Source organism: Lemur catta, chromosome 2 (assembly GCF_020740605.2).
Source record: "Lemur catta isolate mLemCat1 chromosome 2, mLemCat1.pri, whole genome shotgun sequence".
In the NCBI taxonomy this organism is placed as follows: Eukaryota; Metazoa; Chordata; class Mammalia; order Primates; family Lemuridae; genus Lemur; species Lemur catta.
This window is the reverse complement of record NC_059129.1, coordinates 67,681,934-67,695,521: the sequence shown is the minus strand read 5'-3', so window position 1 is coordinate 67,695,521 and position 13,588 is coordinate 67,681,934. Positions and strand designations below refer to the sequence as shown.

Here is a 13,588-nt window from a genome sequence, read left to right as displayed (position 1 = left end):
TTTTTTTTTAGTGGATAATTTTTTAAGTTACTTTACAAATACAGAATGTGTGTATTACTATATGGCAAGGCATATTCTACAACCCAGCAATGCCATTTGTAGGTATATCTATTAGAGAAATTATCAGGTATGTACTAAAAAAGACATACACAAGAACTTTCACTCCAAATCTGAAACAACTAAAGCCTACAGATAGACAAATGGATAAATTCATCATGGCACAGTCACACAATGGCATTGTAAAGAGTGGTTAAATGACTGAACAATAGCTACATGTGTTAATACTTATAAATTTCAAAAATACTGATTTTTAATATCTTATTCCAGAATGATATATGTACAGTGTGATAATGATCACTTAAAATTCTAAAATATAAATACATGAATATTTCTATTATTTCATAAATATATAACTAAAGTATAAACGAAAATTGTGAATTATATACACCAGGTTTACTGGAAGAGCTGCCCATAGGGAGACAGGTGGGGAAGTGACATCAGAGAGAGTACAGTGGGAATTTCTAGTGTATCTGCCAGGCTTTACTTCTAAAAGAAATATTGTTGGCAAATAAGGATGGTAGGAACATGATATTCATTTTATTATTTTCTCTACTACAGTCTGAAATATTTAATAAAATATTTTTAAAATAATGCAAAGCAAACTTATGGAAAATGCCATGGGCAAATTTTTAATTAGTGTCCTTTTGCAAACATATGCTAAATGTAACAATGTTAGTATACAAGGTTATATAGATAAGAACATAACATTTGTTTGGCAGCTGCAATGCTTTGGAATAATGTCATATCATTTATGATCATTGCCTCATTTAATCTTCTCTTAAATTCCATTCCACTTTCTGAAAAAAATAAAATGTCTACTGAACTTATGAATATTTCACCAATGTAACACATATAGATAGGGATGGATAAAGCTAGAGTAAATCTAGTCTATGTGACTACAGAATCCCTACTTTCAAGTACTACGCATATATATATTGATGTGAAGAATACACTATCATTTCTTTTTTTCCTTAAAATTTATCTTGATTTTTCTTATTAAAAAACCATCCAATATGTGTGTGTATGTGTGTGTGTGTATATATATATATGTATATATATATATATATCCTACTATGGTTTGAAATTCTTTCACATTATTCTCTATAATGGGGTTGCTATTTTGTCTCAAGTCAGTCTCTGAGTATTTATCTCTGACTTTTCTTTTTAAACTCTTCCTCTGCCACCCTTTTTGTCTGGGGAATCTCACCTATTCTGATACTTCAAAATTTATCTCTTTGTTATTGGCTCTAAATTGTTTGGATTTCTTCTTTAAGGAGTTTGAGTGGACATTTTACCTTCAATATTTCATGGATAGCTCAACTTCACATGCACTGAGCTGAGTTTACTCAAATTCTCCCTATGTTTTAATCTTCCCAATCTGTGTGAATGGAGTTAACATTACCCTCTACCACTTTCTCTAGTGAAAAACCCAACAATTGTCCTTCTTTCTAACCTTTCATCGACTTATCTTCTGTCTTCACAGTAATTTCTTAGTTCAAATATTTATTGCTTTTTATTTAACTTATCTTGCCTAAGATATTAATTAATTAATATGTTTCTTTGCTTTAAATACCTCCAAATCTATTCAAGATCAATCTATACTCACTGGAGATAAGTGATATCTCATTGTGGTTTTGATTTGCATTTCCCTGATGATTAAGAGATGTTGAGCATTTTTTCATATGTTTGTTGGCCACTAGTTTATCTTCTTTTGAAAAGTTTCTGTTCATGTCCTTTGCCCACTTTTTGATAGGGTTCTTTGAATTTTTCATGCTAACTTTCCTGAGTTCTAAACAGATTCTAGTTATCACCCCTTTATCGGATGTGTAACATGCGAATATTTTCTCCCATTCTGTAGGTTGTCTGTTTGCTCTCATGATAGTTTCCTTGGCTGTGCAGAGCTTTTTAATTTGATCAGGTCCCATTTATTTATTTTTGTTGTTGCTGTGATTGCCTTTGGGGGTCTTCTTCATAAATTCTTTGCCTAGGCCAATGTCTATAAGAGTTTTTCCAACATTTTCTTCTAGAATTCTTATAGTTTCACACCTTAGGTTTAAGTCTGTTATCCACTGTGAGTTGATTTTTGTGACAGGTGAAAGGAGTGGATCCTGTTTCAGTCTTCTACATCAGCAAAGTCTCAGGTTACAAAAACAATGTACAGAAATCAGGAGCATTCCTATACACCAAAAACAGTCAAACTGAGAACCAAATCAAAGATTCAATACCCTCCATAATAGCAACAAAGATAATAAAATATCTATGAATATTTTTAACTAAGGAGGTGAAAGACTTCTATAGGGAGAACTACAAAACACTGAGGAAGGAAATAGCAGAGGACATAAACCAGTGGAAAACCATACCATGCTCATGGGTTGACAGAATCAACATTGTTAAAATGTCTATACTGCCCAAAGTGATCTACGGATTCAACACAATCCCTATAAAAATACCAACATCATTTTTCACAGATCTAGAAAAAAAATTCTAGACAATATATTTTTATAGATAATCTTTAGATGAAAATGCAAATGAAAAGTAAACATGCTTTTAAAATGTTCATCCAAAAATCAATGAATTTAAGGCAATATGGGCATATAACTTCATATTTTCACATCATATACCACAATAGTATATATAACTTATACTTCTGTATCATGAAAAAAGAGTGAGATAGCATTTTCACATGTATGCAAGAAAAATATGACTTGGAATAAACTCACTGAATGGTAATTTAGCAATATGTCTCTAAAATTTTTCAGTCTGCAATAATTCAATATCTAAAAATACCTAAAGGAAGTAAACAATTTTATATTAAACATGCATGTAAAATATTCATTATACTGTTACTTACTTAGAGTAACAGTAATCAAAGTAAGCAACAAGAATAGGTAAAAATTATAATGTGTCTATATAATAGAAAATGCATCCATTTTGGCCATGTTCTGGAAGCTTATTGATGTTTTTTGAAAATGCTGAGATAAAAAAAATGTTCAGTGAAGAATGGCTGTATCATTATAAATATAATTTGGTTTTAAATATATATAAGTATTTATCCATTTGTAATAAAACAAGATAATTTTGTGTATTTTCTGGCATAGGGAAAAGTTTAAAAAGCATGCCAGGGATTCTTTCTCAGAAATTGCCCATCGCTTTTTACCTCCCAGACTGCTATAGACATTAGGGTCTATTAGGCAATATTATATATCAGGAGCCCAGTCTTTCCTACGCAGCAGAAAGTGCAAGAGAGGAGAGCCAGTTAGATAGCAAAAGGTGATGTACCTTTTGAAATCATCCATTTCCATAAACATTTAGTGCTTTATAATTTTTAATTATTATGAAATCTCCCTAGTATATCTGATTTGATGGAAACATTGAAGTATCTGAAGCCTGTGACCCACCTGACTCAGGGACAAATTGAAACAGACAGGAACACAGAAGGAAGGATCCAGAGAGAAACATGGGGAAGAATGGATTTTGAAGTCACCGAGTGGCTCTGAGTTGATAGGAGGATTAAACCAAGTTTAATCAGAGTTTTGATGGTCAATGGTGCCAAGATGATATTTGTATCATGCAGATGTGTATAAAATAGGCTAGAAGAAAATAAACCAACAATTTGACAGTGTTTTACTCTTGTTAATGGGATTTACACTAAAATTACAATGAGAGCAAATAATTTCTTTCTTTTGAATATAAATTTAATTGAAGTTCTATATAGAATAAAGTATTCCCTATAGTGGCATTAAGATTAGGAAGTTGACATGATATACAACAGGCCAAAAAACAGGAGGAAGAAAAAAAAAACCCCTGTAGGTCAGAACCTTATTAATTCTAAGCCATGCTCTTCATTATGAGTTAAATTTCTCTATTTTCAATTCATTTTCTTTATAATTGAAGTGGCATAAGGATGCTGAACTTTCTCATTGAAATTGTGATGATGAATATCTAATCAAGCACTTTCACAATGTCAACTGCATTCTCAATATTAATAATATAAATGGCCTTTATGATAAAACAATTGTTTCCCAAGTGAGTATTAGATTTCTCATAACCACCTCATAAGAATAAGCTATGGAAGAAATTAGGAGCTAGTGACAAAAAAATATTTTTTGTAATTATTTTCATGTTTATAAAAATAAATAAATGACACTCAATAAATTTAAAAATACAATTGGTATTAGGCATGTTATAAATTTAAAGCTATAGGTTTATGTAATTAAATCCTGTTTATTATGCTTTATAGCAATGATCCAAGAATTTTTTCCTAAAATTTCATTAGTTTACTGACAATTTATTCTCATTTTAATAGATAACATATATAGTTAGAGCCACAATTTATGATTTACATCTATCCAAATATTTTATAACTTCCTAATGTCATAACTTAAAATTATTGACTGGTGTTTTCTATACCATCAAAGAAAATGCCATTAGAACTTTATGCAAAGTTACTTTGGTTATCTTCTTTTAGAACTGGCTCATGGATGCAGATACAAAGATTGATTTTATGTTTTGTCTCATCCTTTTAAGTCTCCTGTAAGGCTTCATTAGAGAACTAACAAAAAAAAACAAAGTTTAAAACTCATCTAGTTTAACTTTACCATCTGTTTTATTGCTATCTTCTTTTTCTATCCTCTAGTTAAATTTTTTTTTACCATTATCTTCAACAAGAATGACTTATGCAAACTCACGCTGGAAAGAAGTAAAACTCAAATTAGAATTCCATATGAGTATAATTTGCAGTGGGGCAGTATTAAGACTTTCTAAATTTTAGTTGCAACAATAGAAAATCTAAAGAGAATGTCTGTCTTTGACTCTTTTTCTTTCTCTTTCTGTCTGTCTCTTTCCCTTTCTCTCTCTCTGCCAGACACATATATACAAACAGACACACACACACACACACACACACACACACACACACACACACACACACTCGAGTTTGAAGGCTCACATAATTAAACTTTGCAGGGGATGGACCTGGTATGCTTTTAACTGGAGTCTCAAAGTTATCATATTCCTCATGGTTTGCTCTAAAATAGCAACAGTGGTCTCCTTGGATTTCCTGGAATAACTCAGGCAAGCTCCTGCCTCAGGCCTTTGTCTTAAATATTTTTACCCAAATTTATGATTTATAGGCTTCTTCATTCTGTATGGGTATTTTCTCAAATGTTATCCACAGATATCAAAATCCACAAATGCTCAAGTCCCTTACATAAAATAGTTCACTATTTGCATATAGCCTTTGCATATCTTCCTGTGTATATTAAATCATCTCTAAATTACTTACAATACCTAATAAAAAGTAAATACTATGTAAATAGTTTTTATACTATATTCTTTATGTAATAATGAGAAATAAAATATGTTCATGTTCTGTACAGATGTAACCATCCATTTTTTAAAAAATATTTTTGATCTGCGATTGGTTGAATCTATGGATACAGAGGGCTACTGTACTCCCTTCTAGCCCACATGTGTCATCTCTTCTTTCTATGTTTTCTCTTAACAACTATTGACACCTGGCTTCCCAGCTCACATTATAGTTCTTCCTATATCTTTTTCTTTTACTATCAGACTAGATTAGGCTGAAATGTGAGCTCTATGACTGTAGATATCTTTGTTTCTTTGTACAGTACTAACCTTCTTCGAGAGAAGGCACCAAAATTGCTGCAAAGACAATTCACATCAAATGTAGTGGATGAAACCTATCTGGAAATGCTCTTCTGCATAGAAAGAGCAGAGACTCCATAAACTGACCAACAGGAGACCTCTCTCTTAGTAAAGGGATAGTCAGCGCTATTCTGACCAAGTCTAGAAGGCCATATTACATTTTAAAGACATACATGGAATTTGGGAAAACAAGCATTTGATGGAAGATGGAGAAATTATATGAGACATAAAATACCACTCATATAAAGTTTTTATGTAAATTATAAAACTCAATAAAAGAGAGATTGAATAAGCTAAATATGTTATGAATGCTCAAAATATCATTATACAGACATGCACAAAACTACCAAATCTGAAATTCACACTATGATGAGCTACTGAAGCCTGAATTGAACAGAAACACTGAAACTATCTCCTCTCAGCTCAATAAAGTACATTTTAATCAGCCAAAAGCACTTTCTAATTGTACCCACAACCAAATAAACAAGCCAGAATATTCAATTTTACAAGTCCTCAGAGACACTTTCTTCAGGCTTGGAGACTGGGTAGTTAGTGCTATATTTTGTGCTGGGAGTCACAGACATCTTGGGAAAAGACTGAACAGTTAGGATCAGAAACAAGAAGATCCCCAGAGCAACCAACTGTGATTTTTGCCCTCTAGGGGATATTTGGCAATCTCTAGAGACATTTATGGCAGTCACAAATAGGGATGGAGGCTCCTACTGGTATTTGGTGAATAGAGGCCAAGTAGTACTTTGAAATTCCACATTTTCTGTTGATTGTAATAATTAGTACTAGACATATAATAGAAATATTTAAGAAAAAAAATTTAATGATGTATTTTTAAACTTCTCTCAAACTTTAATTTAATTTGATTTTTAGAACATTATCCATTTCTAAAAGCAAGCACTAAAGGAGTTGCAAGTATATCTTTTATCTTGCTTATTTCCAGGAGAATTTTTATATTAAGGGATAAAGTAAATTTAAACAACTAAAATATAGGAAATGACAGCTTAATTCATCCAAATTAGCACAATCCCTGTGAATGGTTAAATGCTTGTATTTAAAGGAAACATGTAGAAACATTTTAAGTGTCTTACAGAAACTAAACACACTATTATATCTTCATTAATGCTGAAACTGGAAAAGGCATAGGAAAACGTTTTTATTACTTAAAAATTTGCCTCTTCTGACTAAGGTGAAATCATTAGTGAAAATACCCCCCGACACACACACACACACACACACACAAAAGGTGTGGTCGTTAACATACATCTAATTCATATTATGATTAGATTCTTAAAATGACAACTTTTCTTCCAAAATGTCCATTAACAGAAGTGAGAGCCATAATATATGTACATATGCTAAAGCTAAGAAACTAAAAAGGGGTATTACAACTATTTGGAAATAAACGAGGGCATAAACTTTTATGAACAGTTTCTGGGTGTTCAGAGTGTGCTTGGCTAAATAATGGCACCACAAATTGTCCCTATTTTAATCCCCAGAACCTATGAATGTTATCCAACATGGCAAAAAGGACTTTGCAAATGTGATCAACTCAAGTATCTTGAGATGAGATTATCCTGATTAGCAGATAGGTCTGATGTAATCATAAAGATCCACGTAAAAGAGCTGCATATGCAATCAGAGATAAGGAAGGTGATATAATGACAGAAGGAACCCATAAACCAAAGAATATAGGCTACCACTAGAAGCTGAGAAGAAGACAAACTTATTGTATTTTTCTTGACACACTGGAATTTCAAACATTTTTGCTAACTAATAGGAGTAATAATTCAAGCTGCTTGCAACTGATTTCTTAGCAGTGCATCCTTCCTGATCTACTTTCCTCATTAGTGAAAGAAAGCTTCCTGAATACAGCACCACTGAATCTCTGATCCCTATGATATGTGATGATTTTGGCATATATCATGTAGAACAACTCCATTACTTAAAACCTCCCAATGTTTTCCATCTACTCTTCTTTTAATCCGAAGAGCTACACATAACAAACATGGTGACTTGTCTCTATATGTCCATCTTCTCGTGCTCCTTCCATCAGCTAGCTCTTTATTATTTAGTTAAATGAAAGAACATAGTATTATCAAGGAAATCTCTCTGTTGAAGTTACTCTGAATCACTGATTGTTCCTTGATCATATCATCGTCTATCATGATTCTATGTTTTGCACATGATATTTCTCTCTCTAGACTGCTTTTCCCATTTCATGTAGCCTACAAATACATGCCTTCATTCAGAATGAAACTGCCTCCTAGTTTTTGTTATGATGTAGATTACTTCTTTCTTTCTGTTCCCATCGTATATGATACTGTCTTTCTACATGGCCCTAATTACACTGAATGAGATTTCTTGGAATGATTGTAAATACACATTAGACTGTGAGCTCAGTGAGAGCAAGGATGCTGCCTTGAAACTTTGAGTCTCCTCTTCACATAACAGCTGGAGAATATTTCAGAAAATGTTGGTTGTGTTTTCACATTTCCTCAGAATGCAGTCTGGTCATTGAGTTGTCAACAATTACTGTGGTTTAAGAAAAATGTTAAAAATAATAGGAGACCACAAAAATGGTCTTACATTATTTCCCAAAATGCTTGAGAATTTTCTTTTAAAATCAGATTTACATTTGTCTTCAGCCAAAACAGGTCAGCTTTTGTGTTTTATTTTTAATTATTTTACCTTTTTTATGTAGATACTATTTTTAGGTGCTACCCAAAAGAGCTGGAGTAAAAATAATGCCAATGTTATTTCGTTAGATAATATATTTACTACTGATTTTACTATATTAATTTTCCACAAGAGGCTCTGACTATACGTGGAAATTGGACATTAATTTGTGCAAATTCACCACTGTTTTTTTCAAAGATCATTACATTTCTTTAAACTTGGTAAAATAAGATATTTTATAAATAAATAAATGTTAATGATTTATTAGTACTAACTCAAGAAGCACAAGTGAATAAGACATGTAAATGCAAGAAAGAAGTCATAAAAACGATAGAACATCAGATTTATAACATTTTATACTTAAAATTCTAATAATATTTCTTGTGTATCAGTCAACTATCATTTGTGCTGATAATATTTTTCCTGGACAATAAAGAAGAAATAAAAAACAAAGTAAAAGATGATGAGATTTGAAACTTAAATATATAGGTTTAAGTCCTAGTCCTTTGAGAATTGAGGTGTGTGAGCTTAAACAAACAAAACACACATAAATTTTGTCTTTTTATTTCAAGTATATAATGGAATATAATAATACTCTATCCAGGCTATTGAAAAAGAATCTAATGAAATGAATTAAATGAGATAATGCTTTCGAACCCATTTGAACAATGGTGAATTTATATACATGGTAAAATGGTCACACACACACACACACACACACACACACATACACAAACGTACACAGACACTGAGAAGAGAGAAAAAGAGAAAAGTGAGGTTTTTCTACTATTAATATCTCATTATATAAAGGGAAATACACTTTTTTCCATTTTTCTATAAAATATTTTAAAAATATCAAATGCTTAAAATGAATATCAATAGAATCACCAGGGAATATAGATGCTGCGATGCTAGATATAAACCATCATTTGTGGTATAGTTTCTTTAAGAAAGAGAAATTTATGATGCTTAATACATCCTGAAAAGCAGGATGACTAAAAGAAATGATTGTTTTGCCTAAAAAGGGTGGCTGTCAATATAAGAGATCAACTAGATTTGTTTTAAAATCCTTTTCATACTAGCAATCAAAATCGGTTTTCCTTTATAAAATAAAAAAGGTTTAAGGAAAGCAACTTTGAATATATTTGGCACACAAAATGATAAATCAATTGGTTAGGATTATAAAATTGTTATGAATATGTATTTTGTATCAATCAAATAAAAATCACAAAACCCTGGTACTGCAAAATTTGCTCCTTTCTGATGTAACACATACTGACGTGTGATACAAGAAATAGATTGCTTTTCATTTTATGGACAATTTTCTTGATTTTCTTGCTTCTTTTTACTGTCATTCTGAAACTACTTCATCATTGTCTTAATTTCACTGTTTGCTTACCAAAATTATGCTCTCACAGCTTATTGAGGTTCAAAGTCAGTTCAAGTTTAGTTTTCTAATATGTGCCAGTTAATTAGTTCACTGTCAACAGGAAGATAGATGTTCACTTCCAAATGCTCGTCTGTATATCCCCAGCCCCTGTCACCCTCCTCACTAACAAAACAAATAGGGCAAATGCTGAATTGATTCTTCTTTTCAATTTTTATACATAAACCAGGCAGTCAAGTACAGGATATAGTAACACATGGATATTTTCCATGTTTATTTTTATCAGCAATTTATAAACACCTATTGTTTACTGCAATTAATGGTATTTTTATTTTCTTACAGATATATGAGCTATATGTTTGGTAGGATAAGGGCTAATTTAATGCATTTGATAAATATTTAAAATTTATTCAGCAAATGAGTTTAATTTCACCTCTAGGTAGAGGATATTTTTGACAAGTATGTTTGGTTTAGTTATGCTGTGGAAACTAAATCCCCCTTCTATAGACACACACACACTGACACACACACACAGACATTTCAAAAACCTACAACAACAGAAAATCAGTTTCTCCCATCACATGCAAACTGTAGCTCTGTGATGCATCCTCCTTCATTCCATGAATAAAACTCTGAGTATACAATGTACTTAGGGAAACCAACAATCCCAATTTGCCTACTACGAAGTGACTTCACTGCACATAACAACTTTTAGTTTTTTTTAAAAAGGAAAGTCCCAGGCAAACTGAGTTGAGTTAGTCATCCTAAACCCACTCAACCACAAGTGAACCCATTTTAAAGAAAAAGAATCATACTTCTATTTCAGAGGTAAAGGCTGAAATTTAAATTTTGAAATATAGTCTCAGACCACAGCAGATTTTCTGTTAAATATTTGTTACCTAATTCATGAATCCAATGAAAAATAGTATTAAAAATAAGGATTATTTTGAGGTATTAATTTCAAGTATTAATTTCAAGTATTAAATTGGGGAGATTAAAAAATCCGAGTAAGTGAGCATTTCCATGTAAAACTTTTCTCAGATCTCTTTAGTTCTAAACAAAAACTGACAGAGAAAAATTAATATTACCATTTACCTGAGTTTATTATGGAACTTTAGATACCTTAACAACAGAGAAGACAATCATTCCCCTGGAAATTAAACTCAATGTAAAAGGGAGGCTACTTTACAGTATCTGAATTCTACCAACACTTATCTAATCATACAAATGACCTGGACTCATGACATTGTCTATTTAAGTTTATAAGAACTAAGAAAATAGTGTTTTGACAGGCAACGGGCAGGCGTTACATTAGTCACCATTTTCACATGAATTCAGAATGAATACTTTCAATAGTAGCATTTTTGAAATTCATACTGAGAAAGAAAGAAGTTGATTTACTTAAAAACCATATTACTTGAGTAATGTAGCTCTATGAAGAGAACACTTTATTGATCTATGGTCAATTTAATAAATAATTTTCCATAATATTATTAAGGTATTATCAGTTATTTAATATTTTCAGTCTATGACAATTATTCATTAGGAATATTGTCTGGAAATTTGGTTCATCCAATAAAGTAATATTAATCCACCAAAATAACACTAATCAATAAGAAGAACTGTGCTATATTTTCATGTTTCCCCCTTTTCCTTGGCTGCTAGAAATTTCGTAGAAATTTAGAGACAAAGGTTTAGTTTATTTGTTCAAAGACCTCTATTCTTTCATCTCGCTGTCTTACTTTACTTATGTTATAGTAACTTCTTTTAAAGGTTATATTTACAATTTGTCTGTTGTTGCTGTGAAATGTGTGTGTGCGTTGTCACATGAACATACAAATTATGAATAAGAGGTCAGAATCAGAGATAAACCTATTATCACAATACTCCTCTACACATGGTCCAATGGAATAAATTGACTCAGGTTGTTAAGTCAGAGGTAAATGTATTGCTCTTGCAATACTTTTAGAAAGGTAATAAGAGCTGCAGTTTTGCACCACAAATAACACCCTATAAATCCAAACTTCATCTGAAGTCACAATACCTTCACAGTGTCCTCAGCATAGAAGGGTCTAAAACAAATAAATTCTTCTGAAATCCCTTGAAATCGATCCTGGGGGACTTTGTTTCTTCATTGAGAAAAGCTAAAGATCAAATTTGGTATTCAGGTTACCAGTTAAGCCAGGAAGAAGAGTGCCACAGCACCCCTGTGATCAGGGATCCATGTTACACTTGTCATTTTTTCTGGTATCTGTCATTGTTAGTTGGGGCCTACTCCTTACTGGTCCATCTACCCCAAAATTATTACAGAACATTTAAAGTCTTATTTCTATATGGCTTCTTGACTCTTGAGTTTGCCAGACAGAAATGGGATTACACATCTTTGGTTCAGCTGCCTGTGATATCCCTTAGTTTAAAAAGCAAACAAACAACAACAACAACAACAACAAAAATGAAATAAAACACCTAAAAGGTGACATAGTTGAAGCTTAGCTTTTGTAGTTGTTGTTGATTATTGTTGTTTTGTTAAGTTTTAAGTGAAGAGATGACTCTAAAATATCCTATCAATATCAATTATATGCTATTTTACTAAGTTTATTTCACATAGTCATAGATTCAGAATTTATTAGGCCTTTATATTTTTGACCAAAATAAAAATCCCAAATCCATTAGAGACAATGTTCACTAACAGTGAAGATTGATTAATGCCCTTTGTAAAGTTTGAAATTTGATGTCTTAGAATAGAAGTGATCAGTTAATGCTTCTGGTGATCTCAAAACTTAGAAATATATCATAAAATTGTATTTTCGTGGTAGTCATTTAATATAATTAAATAAAAATAATTTTTTAGATTATTTCTCATCTTCAGTGTTGATTCCAGTTAGTTGCATGGTCATTTATTAATTTAAAGACTTATACTTTAATATTCATGTTTTGTTGTGCAATTAGTTAATTGTGATTGTGAACCCAAGTAGAAGACCATCATGACTTGCAACAATTAGAACAATGCTTACTTAGAGTAGTAATTGCATTAAAGTAAATGTCATATGTTAATATATTCCTTGTGCCCCATGATTCACCTGTGCTTTCCCGGGCTAAAAGCAGTCGGTATTTGTTCACTGCAAATGTGGGGAAGTAGAAATGATAGAATGGTATGCTCTAAACAGAATACATAGCCATAGTCTGTCTCCAGAGCTTAAATTTCTTACTGGTTTATGTCTTTCTAAGACCTAAGTAGAGTAGCATTTTCTAAAACTTAATGATGGCCTCAGTGTGACTTAAAATGGTTTACATTTAATTAATTTGGTTATGGATATAATTGGATATGATTTCCATCTTTGAACATGCTGGGGATTACCACAGGCAAATCATACTATTACAAAACATGTCCTGATTATCTTAAAATATTTTCAAACAATATAAAAAATAATAATTTGAACAGTACTCTGACATTTTATTGTGTTAATCCTATTGGGTCACAAATGTTTTAAATCGTGTGTGTTTCTTCATCTACACTATAGTTATTTTTAATTTGTGTTTGTATGTGTGTAGGGGGGCGTGTATTATAGCTAGCAAACAGAAGATAAAGGACTCATATATTGGGGAGTGAGTAAAAGCCAAAAGAATATAACACAAAGGCATTTGAACATCAACATGACAAACGATGATACAGAAAGAAAAGATAATGAAATAGATCGAATAAGCAAAGAGAGGTACATATTGTGTGTCCCATAAAATTTTCTATAATCAGTGGTTGTAGAAATTAGCTGTTTATTTTATACATAG

The 13,588-nt window shown here is 31.6% G+C and overlaps 1 protein-coding gene across 1 annotated transcript in view; it reads left to right on the top strand.

Moving 5' to 3' along the window:
* EYS (eyes shut homolog) overlaps positions 1 to 13,588 on the top strand; it is a 1,451,515-nt gene that overhangs the window by 114,162 nt on the left and 1,323,765 nt on the right.